Source organism: Aotus nancymaae, unplaced genomic scaffold (assembly GCF_030222135.1).
Source record: "Aotus nancymaae isolate 86718 unplaced genomic scaffold, 86718_ANA_hifiasm-v0.15.2.pri h1tg000057l, whole genome shotgun sequence".
In the NCBI taxonomy this organism is placed as follows: domain Eukaryota; kingdom Metazoa; phylum Chordata; class Mammalia; order Primates; family Aotidae; genus Aotus; species Aotus nancymaae.
The window spans coordinates 41,862,636-41,876,528 of record NW_026988471.1 but is presented as its reverse complement, the minus strand read 5'-3'; the positions used below and the strand labels follow the sequence as shown (position 1 = coordinate 41,876,528).

The window sequence follows — 13,893 nt, the reverse complement described above, 5'->3', positions numbered from 1 at the left end:
TGAGGCTGCCTTGTAGAGGGACTGCATTTAAAGTGAGAGATTCCTGAGAAGCCCCAGCCATTCAGCCCCAAGCAGTGTGAATCTTCTAGTCTAGACCCCAGCATTCCCAATCGACCTCAACCCCAGCCACCAATTGCCTGCAAGCTCATGAGACACCCTGAGAACTGCCTAGCTTAGTCCCAGTCAACCCTCAAATTCATGAACAAAATAAATGATTGTTATTGTCTTAAGACCACTGTTTGAGGATGGTTTCTTATCATGCAATAGATAGCTGATGCAGACTTTTCTATAACCTGGAAGTGGAATGCTGCCTTAACAGACCCTAAGTCATGTGGCTTTAGGACTGGGAGATGGGCAGAGATTGTAAGGGCTTTGAGGGTATTATTGGTAGGAAGTTGCTAGTAAGGGCTTAAAGGAAAGTGAGAAAATGTAATTGGAAGCAGAAGGAAAGGGGACAAACCCTTATGTAGTAGAAGAAAGTTAGCAACGTTGTCACTTGAAGTGATATGAGCAATAGAATACGTATGTGCCAAATGAAGGCTGGGCATGGTGGCTCACACCTGTAATCCCAGCACTTGGAGAGCGCGAGGTGGGCAGATCACATGAGGTCAGGAGTTTGAGACCAGCCTGACCAACATGGTGAAATTCCATCTCTAATAAAAATACAAAAATTAGCTGGGCTTGGTGGCTCATACCCATAATCACAGCTTCTTGGCAGGCTGAGGCTGGAGAATCACTTGAGCCCAGGGGGCGGAGGTTGCAGTGAGCCGAGACTGTGCCATTGCCCTCCAGCCTGGGTGACAGAACCAGACTCTGTCTCAAAAAAAGAAAAAGAAAAAGAAAACATGCCTAATGACCTAATGGTTTGGGCTAAAACAATTTTTAAGCAGACTGTTGAAAATGCTAGTTGGATTATTGAAATGCTAGTTGGACTGTTGAAAATGCTAGCTGTATATCATAAAGACAGAGAAAGATGAGTTAAAAGGAAACTTTAACTTTCAAGCAAAATTTATAAAACATATAAAAGAGCCAGGGCTTGCTGGGTTTGAAAATAAATCTGGTTCTCATTCTCAGCCTCCCAAATGGCAAAAAATTCTCAAAGTATGAAAGGGCTTAAGGACAAAGATAAAATCCAGAGTGGGACTATAAGAACCTTTGTTAAAATCTCAGAAATATCTAAGACTTCATAAAATATTTTGAATAGACAAAGGCCCTCTAATAATTTCAAGAGTGTGCCTCAGTGCTTGCTTCAGCAGCACAGATACTAAAATTGGAACAATACAGAGAAGATTAGCATGGCCCCTGCGCAAGGATGACATGCGAATTCATGAAACATTTTGTATTAATGTAAAATATTAAACATAAAATAAAGAGTGTGCCTCACAGATCCTCTTCATTAAACAACAGGTCTTCTAAGGATCTTAAGTAAATTGTCTTACAACAGCCCCACAAGAAGAAGGTAGAGAATATTTTCTTGATGAAATGTGTGGTTATAGCTTTTGACTAATAGAGTGAGCCCCAATAGGATTCATGGGAAATCCACACAGTTTTTAATAGAATTATTTTGTCAGAAGCACCACCAGCTGGGGCAAAAAGGGTCAGAATAGTACAAAATGAAAAAAGGCTTTTGGACCCCCAAAATTCTGTGGGAAGGAAACAGGCTGAAACTACTTGATTGGAAACACCAGCTGTATTAGTCCATTTTCATACTGCTGATAAAGACATACCTGAGATAGGCAATTTACAAAAGAAAGAGGTTAATTGGACTTACAGTTCCATGTAGCTGGGGAAGCCTCACAATCATGGCAGAAGGCAAGGAGGAGCAAGTTACACCTTACATGGATGGTGGCAGGCAAAGAGAGGATGAGCTTGTGCAGGGAAACTCCTCTTTTTAAAACCATCAGATCTCATGAATCTTATTTACTATCACAAGAACAGCATGGGAAAGACTTGCCCCCATGATTCAATTACCTCCCACCAGGTGCCTCCCACAACATGTGGGAATTCAAGATGAGATTTGGGTGGGGACACAGCTAAACCATATCACCAGCCATTTTTATAGAGAAGGATGATTCAGAAGGCAGAGCCAAGAATCTAAAGAACAGAGCCAAAAGCCACAAAGAATCATTCACAGGCAGTAGGACTGAGCCCTAATCAAGAATTGGCAATACAGTATGAGCCTGAATGGATTTCAGAATTGCTATGGACCAGTGATGGCTGTGTGCCTCCTTTCCCCTCTCTTGAATGAGAGTGTTTATAGGGGCTATGCTATGCCTATCTCATCATTGGATGTTCAGTGTATAAGTAGCAGATAACTTTTTTTTTTTGACACAGAGTTTCACTCTTGTTGCCCAGGCTGGAGTGCAATGGTGCGATCTTGGCTCACTGCAACCTTCGCCTCCTGAGTTCAAGTGATTCTCCTGCTTCAGCCTGTGGAGTAGCTGAGATTACAGGCATACATGACCACACCCAGCTAATTTTTGTATTTTTAGTAGACACAGGGTTTCACCATGTTGGTCAGGCTGGTCTTAAACTCCTGACCTCAGGTGATCCACCTGCCTTGCCTCCCAAAGTGCTGGGATTATAGGTGTGAGCCACTGTGCCCGGCCCAGTAGCAGATAACTTATGTCTTTAGTTCACAAATCTTTGGATAAAGAAGAATAGTACTTATGAAACGTGCCTGAGGAATTGCAGCTGAGGAACTTCCTCCATACCTGGATGGTTTAGATTATGGGATCCTAGACCTCTCTAGCCTAAATCTGATGTCATAATAGATGAGACGTTGGGGGATCTTTGGAAAGGAATGAGTATATTTTGTATGTGAAAGGAATATAAATAACTTATGTCCAGAGGATAGACTATGGTGGTTTTAAATATGGCTCAGATTGTTGACGCATTTCCTGTCAAGAAATGGAATGGTTTCTCCCTCCTGCTGTACCTGGTCTGCCTTTTTAACTGCCTTAATAAATAGAATGAGGTAGAAATGACACTGCATGGCTTCCAAGTACTGGGTTAGGAAAAGTGACGTAGCTTCTATCTTGCTCTCTCTCTGTGGAGGTGTGCCTGTGGATCGCTGAGTGGCCATGTAAAAAAAGTCTAGCATTTTGGGGCTGTTGTGTTGGAGAGCTCATGTGGAGAGGCCACATGGAGATAGAGATGGCTGAAAGACCCTGGCTTTCACAGCCTCCACTTGTGTGTGTCCTCCCAGTCCAGGTTCCAGACCTGCGAGTGAAGAAACCTTGAACGTGACCCTATCCTCAGGCACAGTCTGACTACAACTTCATGAGACCCCAAGCCAGAACTTCCCAGCTGATCCAAAGAGACCATGACTGATAATAAATCATTCTCATTGTTTTAAACCACTAAGTTTGGGGGTAGTTTGTTATTCAGCAATAGATAACCTCTTTTCTAAGGGATCTAGAAAATAGGACAAGCAGTAATACCTACTTCAAAGGAGGGGAAATGAGCAAGGAGTAAATGAGTTAGATTTTGTAAAGCACTGAGCTCAGGGGCTGGTATGCAGTAAACTCTCAATGAATGTTATTTGCCCTTTACAGAGCTTCTCAGTGGCTGGTATCTTGAATGATAGTGAGTCACACAAAAGTATTGTTTACTTTAAATGCTCTATTTAAGAAGGAACTATGTGCCTGACTGTGAGTGTTTGTTGAATAAATGAAAAACGAAAATAATTTTCTTTTATGGGGAGTGGTAGCTACTCTCCAAAGATGGCCCTTGATGATAGTCATTCCCTTGTAGAACTTCCTCCCATGCTGAATCTTGTCTAGGCTTGTAACTCACCTTAAGCAACAGAATATGGCCGAAGTGATGCCATGCCATTGCCGGGCCTAAGATTTAATAAGAGTTGGTGGCTTCACATTTTTACTTCTGGGAGCCCTGAGCTGTTATGTATGAAGTCTGGATACCCTTTTAGAGAAATCCACATGGAGATGAGATGTGGAAAGGCCATATGGAGAAGGAGGGGCCCATAGCGTACAGAAAGACAGAAGGAATCCCAGCATTGCAGTCCCAGTGAGCCCAGCCCTCCAGGTCCTCTCCAGAGTGCCCGACGTGTGAGGCCAGCATTTTTTCTTTTTCTTTAAAAATTTTTTTTTTGAGATGAAATTTCGTTCTTATTGCCCAGGCTGGAGTGCAATGGCGCCATCTTGGCTCACCGCAACCTCTGCCTCCTGGGTTCAAGTGATTCTCCTGCCTCAGCCTTCCGAGTAGCTGGGATTACAGGCATATGCCACCACACCTGGCTAATTTTGTATTTTTAGTAGAGACAGGGTTTCTCCATGCTGGTCAAGTTGGTCTTGAACTCCTGACCTTAGGCGATCTGCCCTCCTCAGCTTCCCAAAGTGCTGGGATTACAGGCATGAGCCACCGTGCCCAGCCAGAGGCCACCATCTTGACTTAGCCAGCATAGTCTCACTCCCAGATGACTTCAGTCCCAGCTGTCATCTGGCTGCAGCGGCATAAAAGTCCTTCAGTGAGATCAGTGGAAGATCTGCCCAGCCAACTTATAAAATTGTGAGAGATAATAAATGTTCATTGTCCATTTTAAGCCACTGCATTTTAGAGTGGTTAGATACATACAGGTAGATAACCAAAAAGGAAGTGACTAGGGCAGCACCTGCCATACAGCAGTCATTTGATAAATATTGGCTAACTAAATGAATGAACCTCTTCATTCTTGTCCTCTCGAACCTTCTCTGCCCGGGTCTGGGCCTCTCCTGACCTGCTACTCACCCCTCCTCTTCTGCTTGCCCGTGTCCCCCACAGAATAGGGGACTAAAGTAAAATAAGTGCTCCTGTTGGGCTCCCCAGTGCACAAAACCCTGAAACAGGTCTCCCTTGGGAGGAAATTCCAGGCTGCAGATCTATCTCTAGGTATAATGGAGGCAGGTCCCTGTAAGTTTGTTAAGAGAATCTGTTCTGGCTCTCTCTTGGGTTTGAATTCCAGCCTCACCATGTCCTGACTGTGTTGTGGCAATGAACTGCTGATTCAACCAACTTCCTTGTCTGTAAAATGGATTCAATGTCAAGGCTTTAGTATAAAAAGTAATGATGACATCCTCGGTATGGCACCTGGAGTGTGGGGCCGTTAGTGTGTCTGCAACGTGGATGAATCTCATAGACAGGATGAACTGAGTAAGCTGGTCATGAAAGCGCATACTATTGGTGATTCCATTTCAGTGAGGTTCAAAAACAGGCGAAATGAATTGATAATGAGAGAAGTTCGAAATCATGTTCACCTCTGAGGGGGATGAATATTGACTGGGAAGGGGATCCAGGGGATCTTCTGGGGTATTTGCAATGTTCTGTATTTCACCCAGGTGTGCATGTATGTGAAAGTTCATTAAGCCACACCATTAAGACGAGTATGTTTTGCTGAGTGTGTTCTATCTCCTCTAAAAAAATGAAAAATGTAGAAAAAATATTCACGTGTCTTCCCTTCATGCAGGAGTGGTCTTTAGGAATTCTCCAACTCTGGGGCCTCTTGCTCCTCGTGGGCTCTCTGTCCTGCCCCCTCACCCCAAGTCTGCCCTAGAGCAGCTTCGGCAATGATATCTTCCTGCTTTGCATGAATTGGATGGCACTGCCCAGCCTGGCCTGGGGCTAAGTTCCAGGATGGGGATCACGGAGAATGCATTAGCCTGCTCCTGAGAGGGCAGAGTGGCTGGGCTGGGAGGTCCTAGATGCCTTTAGGGGCTGGTGAGTGGGAAGGGGGTCTCACCCCTATACACGGGGGTGTCTGGCCATGTTGGGGGCTGGGGGTGTTTGGATTAAGTGAGTAACAGGGGCACGTCTTTGGCATGATGGGCCTGGTTCCTGGAAGGAAAGCAGGTGGTGCGGAGGGTGTCCAGGCTGGGCTGAAATGAAGAGTGTGTCCTGCTCACAACCCTGCTATTTGGGATCTGGAGCCATGACGTCCCTCAGAGTTTCCATTTTCTGTGCTGCAGCTGTTGGTTACGTGTTTCATTCAAAATGCTTTGCAGGAAGCAGCAGGCTTCACATTCCAGGGTTTGTAGTCATTTTTTCTCTCAGAGCTCTGGGGCTGGGATTAGAACATTCTTCAAACCACACTGTCCTCGGCTGGACTCCCAAGAGGAAGTGGGTGGGTCTCTGGGGAAGAGAACACAGGCCTAAATTCAGGGACGGAATGAAAAAAGATTGGCCGGGTGCTCATGCCTGTAATCCCAGCACTTTGGGAGACCGAGGAGGGTGGATCACCTGAGGTCAGGAGTTCAAGACCAGATTGGCCAACACGGTAAAACCCCGTCTCTACTAAAAATACAAAAATTAGCGATGTGTGATGGTGGGTGCCTGTAATCCTAGCTGCTTGGGAGGTTGAGGCAGGAGAATCGCTTGAAACTTGGAGGTGGAGGTTGTAGTGAGCTGAGATTGTGACACTGCATTTCAGATAGAGTGAGACTCCATCTCAAAAAAAAAGAGAAAAGATTGAGGCCAGCACAAGTAACTCCTGGAGGGGTCAACTGAACTGAGGCCCACGTGTGGTGAGGGGCAGAAGCCTGGTGGGTGGTTGCTCTTGCCCTCCCCAGCCTTGGGCCAAAGAGAACGCAGAGCCTCTGCTGTGGGCGTGCGTGTACATGTGCGTGGGGTGGGGGGGGGGGCACAGCGTGAGACAGAACAGGGTCAGCGCTGGCCTTTTATCCTGATGGACCCACTCCTGTGGCCTCTCACTTTCGTCACTGCCCTCAGGCTGAGGAAGAGAGTGACACGAGTGTCACTTGCTGAGCGGGGAGTGGATGGTGTATGCTCAGGTTTGGGGCAGGCAGGGAGCCCTTTAGCACATGGACCACAGAGATACATGGATCCAGACACACCATGATGAATGCTTGCTAGCATGTCTGCTAAGCTCCTGGCACCGGGCCGGGTGTTGGGAATAGCACAGGTACAAGACAGACTCTATGGCTGCCGTCACAGGAAGGCCTGGCAGAGATGGCCTGGAAGGTGTCCACCAGGATAAGGGGAGGGAGAACAGATTAAGGCAGTGGGGGCCAGTAGGGGTCAGGCTCCAGTGGACAGAGATGGGAGCAGGTGAGTGTAGACGGCCATCATAGATCCCGGGAAGGGGCAGGGCCCAGAGAGTCTGAAGGAAGGGCAGAGCCCAGGAAGGAACCTACAGGGTATGGAGTGGCTGAAGATCTGGAAGGGGAAGGCAATGGACAGGATTAAGTCCCAGGGTCCTGAGACAGGGCTTCCTCTCCAAGTCATGAAAAGCCCAGAGGCAGGCTCAAGAGGAGGAGGCAGCCACCCCTAGTCCTGTGCCACCCTTTGCACTCCTGGGGCAGAGGGAAGGAAAGCCTGTCATGACAGTCTAGGTCTGGCACTTTCAAGATGACAAAGCACTTTGCCTCCCATGTAGGCAGAATTCTAAATACGGCCCCCAAGATTTCTATCTGAACTCCTGAACACGATGAGACATCAACCCACGATCCTGTGAAATTATATGGCAAAGGGATTTCAAAGATAACATTCAGGATAGAAATCAGTTGACTCTGAGTCCAAGAAAAGAAAGATTAGCTGGTAGGGGGCCGAATCTAATCACACGAGCCCTTTAGAAGCAGAGGGTTTTCTCTGGCTGCCGGCAGGAGAGGAAGTCACAGATGTGAAGTGTGAGGGAGGGCTTGATGCATCTTTGATGACTTGAAGCAGGAGGGGACCATGTGGACAGGACCCCAGAGAGAGCAGCTTCGAGGAGCTGATAGGGATCCCTGGCTGACAGCCACCTCAGTTCTGCAACTGCAGGAGTGGAATTCCACCACAACCCGAATGAGCTTGCAAGCAGATGCTTTCCCAAGGCTTCTGGAAAAGAGCTTCAGTTAGGAGCTAGCCAGCTCACACCTTGATTTTTAGCCTTGTGAGACCCTAAGCAGAGACTACAGCTGAGCCCACCTGGACTTCTGACCAGAACTGCGAAATAAAAATGGGTAGTGTTTTAGCTGCTAACTTTGTAATAATAGAAAATGAATATACTCTGCTTTCTCATTTTACCCTGAGAAGGTCTTTGGGAAGCATCTGATGACTCCCCCTTTGCAGATGGGACAGGCTAAGTGAGGCGCTCAGGTTGCAGGTGCCCGGCTGGGGCTCAGGGCTGAGCCTAGCTGATTTTTCTCACTTGAACGGCCACAAAGGAACCACAGACACTCAGCCTTGGCCAGGAGCACCAGAGGTGGGAGACCTGCATCTCACACTCCCCTTTCTAAGACGTGCCCCAGCAGATGCCATCCTGCCACAGCCTGCAGGGTGCAAAGCCATCCCAGCCCCGCCACCTCCTTGGAGAAGAGCAGAGCTCTTGGCAGAAACCAGAGAAGGGCAGTGACCTCAGCCTCCCCCAACTCTCAAATGACAAGTCTGGGCTCTGTTAAGGCAAGAGACAGGAACTGAGATCCAAGGAGCTATGCGCTTCGGCTTCCCCTCCCCCACATCCAGTAAAAAGCATTCTCTGACTTGTCAGGATGGGGATTTTTAAAATTTTAGACTTGCTTTCTTAATCATTTGTTGGGCACAGTCAGGCATCTCCTGGGAGTCCAGAAATGTTTGTAGGGAGGGAGGTTTTGTTCCTGCTTTATTGATTAAGAAGCCCTGATGAAGATTTTCTCATTCCTGCAGAGAGAGGCCTTTTCTAAAAACCTCCTTAATTCTTCCCAGATGGTGTCTAGTTCTCTCTCTCCAGCAGGGTAGGGCTTCTTTCAGAAAGTAGGAGGGCTTTGTGTCTGGCCGACCCGGGATCTCAGCTCTGTCACTTAGCCCCTGAGGGGTGTATGGGGGCAGGCAACCTCCCCAAGCCTCAGTTTCTTTAGAAGGAGTTTCTAGATGCAATAGGCCAACAGATACGCACAAAGTACCTGGCAGGCCAGAAGGAAGCACTCCCTCTTGCCTTCCTCACCCACGTGCCTGGCCACAGCAAGACAATTACCTTGGAAATACTTTTTCCACAACCAGAAAACAATTTTGATTCTCGTGACAGGCAGGCCTGGTCGGCCAGCAGCAAGAGTCTTCGGTCAGCAAAGTTTGCCTTGGTGCTCCACCTTCCCGAAGCCACTTCCTCTATCCGTGCCCCATTTCCTTCTTTCAGGCCCTCCCTGGCCAGATCCCAGGCCCTGGGAGGAGCGACACACTGAAAACCTCCAAAAGACTCTTCCAGTTCAGTTCTCTGGAGGGAGGGCAGGGTTGAATGGTGGAATCCCAGGCCCCCGGGGCACACGGGCCAGCGTGGGAATATTTTCAGGCAGGGGCGGAGGATGTTGCCAAGGTCCCTCCAGGTGTCTTGTCGGGTGGGGGGGCCAAAGGCAGTGGATGTGCAAGCCTCTCTCCTGCTTGGGTTTCTCCTGATTGTGTATTTGCAGGTTTGGAGGTTTGAGTTGAATCCTCTTAGATGTAGCTTTTGCTGTCCTAGACATATGAGAATAATCTGCTTGACTTCAACTTTTCATGGTTTCCAGGGTGAAGCCTGGGCCGAGCAGGTCCTGGGGGCAGAGTTTGGGGCTGTGGGCGTGGCCACGTGTTTGTCGGGGTGAGGGGAGAGAGGAGCTTCAGGGTCTGGGTCCCAGTGGAGGGCTGGTGAGGCTGTTTCCTCTGCTGTTCCCTGTGGCTTCTGGGGTGTTCTGGGACAGATGGTATTTGAGGACCAGTGCAAGTCCCTAGGATTTGGGGGTTAAGCTAGTTCCTTCTGGGGGAGGCTTTCCAGGGCAGAGACTGAAGGAGGTGCTGGGAGATGAGGGGGGTGTCCATGCTTAGGCTGGGACTTTGAGGCCAGGGCCCAGTACTACCCTCAGCTGCCTCTACCCTCCTCCCCTGAGCTGTGGGCTTAGAGCTGAGCCAAGCATAAGATGGACAGCCTCTCTCTCCTTCTCTGTCCCCACCCCCATCCTGACGGAGTCTGGTTTTCATCACTCATTAATCACTGCAGCTTCCCACAGACCGTGTCTGTCTGTCCACACTCACCAGCCCCCTGGGCCCTGGGGGGATGGATAGACAGGCAGATGGTCTTTAACTTGGGGAAATTTCGGGTCACACTGGGGGCTGCTCCCTCCCGCAAGGCAGGGGAGAGGCACGCTTCCTGGGTTGTTAGAGGTCACACCTACCCCCAGCCTGGCATGAAGCTGCCAGCCCGACCCACCTCACCCTGGCAGCAGGCGACAGGGGCCATTAGCTGTCCTGTTCACCAGGAAGGAAATGGGTTGGAGGGCTGAGGAATTCTAATTAAGCTTCCCCAGCTGGCAGGCCGGCTGGCGGGTGAGAGCTGGCACCTCCACCCCTGCTAGAGTTGCTGCCAGCCCTGTCCGGCCTGGCCCGCTTGATGCCCACCTGCCGCTGTGGGAACCCCGGCCTTGGGCCGCCTCGCAGAGCCCCTGAAGATTCCCAGGCACTGACGGCCCAGCCTGCTCTCCTCACATCACCTCTCTGCCCCTGTCCTCTCTCCCCTTCCCCCCTCACCTCACCCCCTTGACTTCTCTGAAGGAGATGGGGCATCCAGGGTTGTGTTGCCAGGCGGGATGCCACCCACCAGCATCTCATTGTACCCTCCCCCCGACTCTGGAGACCTGAGTACTGATCTGGTTCTGCTGTGACCCACTGTCAACTTGGAGCTACTCACAGCCTCTCTGGGCCTCAGTTTCCTGGACTGTAAAATGGGGTGAAAATTGCAGTTCCACTACATCTCTTCAGCTTACCCTCCTGCTATGACTAATTAGAATACCACTGATTGAGGGTCTGCAGGGTGTGGAATATGCTGTGCAACTGGAGGGAAAGAGTAGCAGGTGCCCTGGGCAGGGTGTCTGGGGTCACCGTCACTGTCATCATCATCCCAGGGCCACAGCATCACTGAATTTGATCACAGAATTTGCCTTCTGGGCCCTCCTGGCTTTGTATCCATTTCTCTAGGACCTCCCTGCTGACTCAGCCTCTCCTGCCTTCCAATGGGATTTGTCTTTTAAAATAGGAGACTAAAGAAAGCAGTGGCCGGGCGCGGTGGCTCACGCCTGTAATCCCAGCACTTTGGGAGGCCGAGGTGGGTGGATCACGAGGTCAAGAGATCGAGACCATCCCGGCCAACAGGGTGAAACCCCATCTCTACAAAAAATTCAAAAATTAGCTGGGTGTGCTGGCACGTACCTGTAGTCCCAGCTACTCAGGAGGCTAAGGCAGTAGAATCGTTTGAACCTGGGAGGCGGAGATTGTGGTGAGCCGAGATTGGGCCACTGCACTCCAGCCTGGCGACAGAGAGAGACTCCGTCTCAAAGAAAAAAAAAAAAGGAAAAGAAAGCAGCACTTGTCCCACAGAAAAAGCATTCTCTGAAAAAAAGCATATGAGGTTCTAATGGTCAGACTCCAGGTGCTGCCGTAGTTGAGTGGGGGACATTCTAGGTGAGGCAGGGGGGTGTGGAGGGGTTGTGTGTGTTTCAATTAGGTGGCTGCCAGCTTACCTTACCTTGCATGAGGGCAGAACCCCAACCGCTACACTGGAACTTTCCCCCTCTCGACCCTGGACTTGTCCTCCTCCCCAAATGTCTCTCATAGGAACTGGGTGCACGGTGGCCAACGTGGTGTGGGAGGGGAGGCAGGTAGTGGCAGTTAACAGGGACACTTCTGGAGTCTGACAGTTTTGGGTTTGAATCCCAGCTCTACCATTTGCAGGTTGGACGACCTTGGCCTCTGTTTATTCATCCATAAAATGAGGATCATGACACTATTGCCTATCTGGTGGGGCTGTCAAGGATTAAATGATATAATATGGTTAAGGCCAGGCACGGTGGCTCACACCTGTAATTCCAGCACTTTGGGAGGCCGAGGCAGGCGGATCACCTGAGGTCAGGAGTTCAAAACCAGCCTGGCCAGCATGGCGAAATACCATCTTTACTAAAAATACAAAAATCAGCTGGGCATGGTGGTGGACACCTGTAATCCCAGCTACTTGGGAGGCCAAGGCAAGAGAATTGCTTAAACCCAGGAGGCAGTTTAAACCTAGGAGGTGGCGGTTGCAGTGAGCCAAGATTGAGACACCGTACTCCAGCCTGGGTGACAGAGTGAGACTCCATCTCAAAAAAAAAAAAAAAAAAGTTAAAGTGTTTGTTCATGGTGTCTGGCCAGAGAAGGTGCCCCATACATGGTGGCTCTCAGTGCTGGGAAGTCCCTAGATCTCCCAGGTGCCATGGCCTGTCTGCCATGTGGGGCACTGGCTGAGGGCTGGTGGACAGCACAGCCTAGGGCTGGGAGTGGCTATGGGGAGTGGCAGGCAGCCATGGGCTTCCCAGTGGTGGCCACAGCAGAGAGCTGGAAATGAGACTGAGTGTGGTCTTTCCTCCCTGGTCCCATGCTCCATGGTCCCCCAGAGCTGTGTCTCTGGAACCCAGGAACCTCCAGCTCTGGCTACACGCCAGCCTTTCCTCAGGCAGGCCTCTGTCTTTACAGCCTCCTGTTGGCTCATCTGCCCTGGTGGGTGGGAGCAGCTTCACAGAGGATCAGAAGATGGCATGGATCCCCAAATGGTTTCCACTGGCGCCAGAATGCTGCACGGCAGCCAGCTCTCAGCATTGCCATGAAAGATGGCAAGATGCCCTGCAGGCACAGAGCCCCTCGGAGAGCAAAGCCCACCAGAACCAGGATTCTGAAGTCGTAGGACTCCTTCCCACAGATCCAGGACACACATCTGCATATCATTGCACAGTGGTTTGCATACATTTGCATCCAAGTCCACATCCACCCCCCATACTGTTCCTTTTTCCACCTATAGTAAGAATGAATATTTAATGAGCCATCCAAAGTTATAGTATGTAAGCCACCAAACCCAATTCCATCCATTTCAAGTGTGTTTTGAGGGCCCGATGTCTGGACCAACCTTTATCAGAGATGGAGGAAGGGGAAACTAGCGTCCTTGCTTTTAGGGTACTCACAGCCTAACTGGGGAAATTCACAGATGAGATCCAGGAAAAAGTATTATGGCGCGTTCAAGGGTGCAATAGCTCTGATGAAGCGGGTGCTGGGATTGGGGGCGGGAGCTCCAGACGGGCTGGAGGAGCATGGTTGGTGAGCTCCACAGTCCCTGGCACAGGGCTGCACATGTGCTGGCCACTGTGTTGATGAGGGGTCTGTGAGTTTTTTAACTCAGCCCCCTATCCCATGGCTCTCTCTGGTGCAAGAACTACACACAGTCACCTTGCATTGTACCACAGGCCTGCGCTCCACCTCAACAGACTGGACCCAGTATGGGGCCAAAGACAAAGGTGGTCTTTAGTAGGTAGTGGGACATGGGAGCTCTGAGTGGGCGGGAGTGCCTATCCCACCCAGTCCCATCCATGTGCCTTCACGTGATACAAAGGAGGGAACTGTGGCACAGAGGGCTGGGTAATGCACTCAGGCATCCACAGAGGGAGAGAAGGAGCTGGAAGAGGAACCCAAGCAGTCTGGCTCCTTGACTGGTGCCTTTGGCCACCATACTCCCTAGCCTCTGCCAAAGGACAAGCTGGGCTCCAGGGTAGGAATTCACAGACCATCAGGGATTGGTGGGGCTGACTCTGGAGTCCCACTGCCAGGTTTGGCTGGCTTCTTGATTGCATCCTGTTTGATCAGCAGGGTCTTTTGAATCCTGGCTTCACTGATTGTCAACTGTGTGACTTTAGGGAAGCTGCTGGATTTCTCAGCCAGGGTTTCCTCACCTGTGGAGCAAGTGCACCTGCTTCAAGGAAGCCTGATTCACCTGGCACCGCAGTGAATGTGCAATACGCATCTGCCGCTGAGTGGGGGCCAACAGGGGAGGTCTGAGGATGGCTTGTTGAGGGCACGTAAGGAAACGGGCCTGGCTGGAACGGAGGCTGCCCAGGGGAGGAGAAGGGGACAAGTCCAGGCCCGGGGAAGGGAGCCCCAGCG

The 13,893-nt window shown here is 50.2% G+C and overlaps 1 non-coding gene across 1 annotated transcript; it reads left to right on the top strand.

Moving 5' to 3' along the window:
- Positions 1–1,240: 1,240 nt before the first annotated feature.
- On the top strand, positions 1,241–1,347 carry LOC135269745 (U6 spliceosomal RNA). Its single transcript, XR_010338009.1, has one exon. It is a non-coding gene; the product is annotated as a U6 spliceosomal RNA (small nuclear RNA).
- The last annotated feature ends 12,546 nt before the right edge of the window (positions 1,348–13,893 follow it).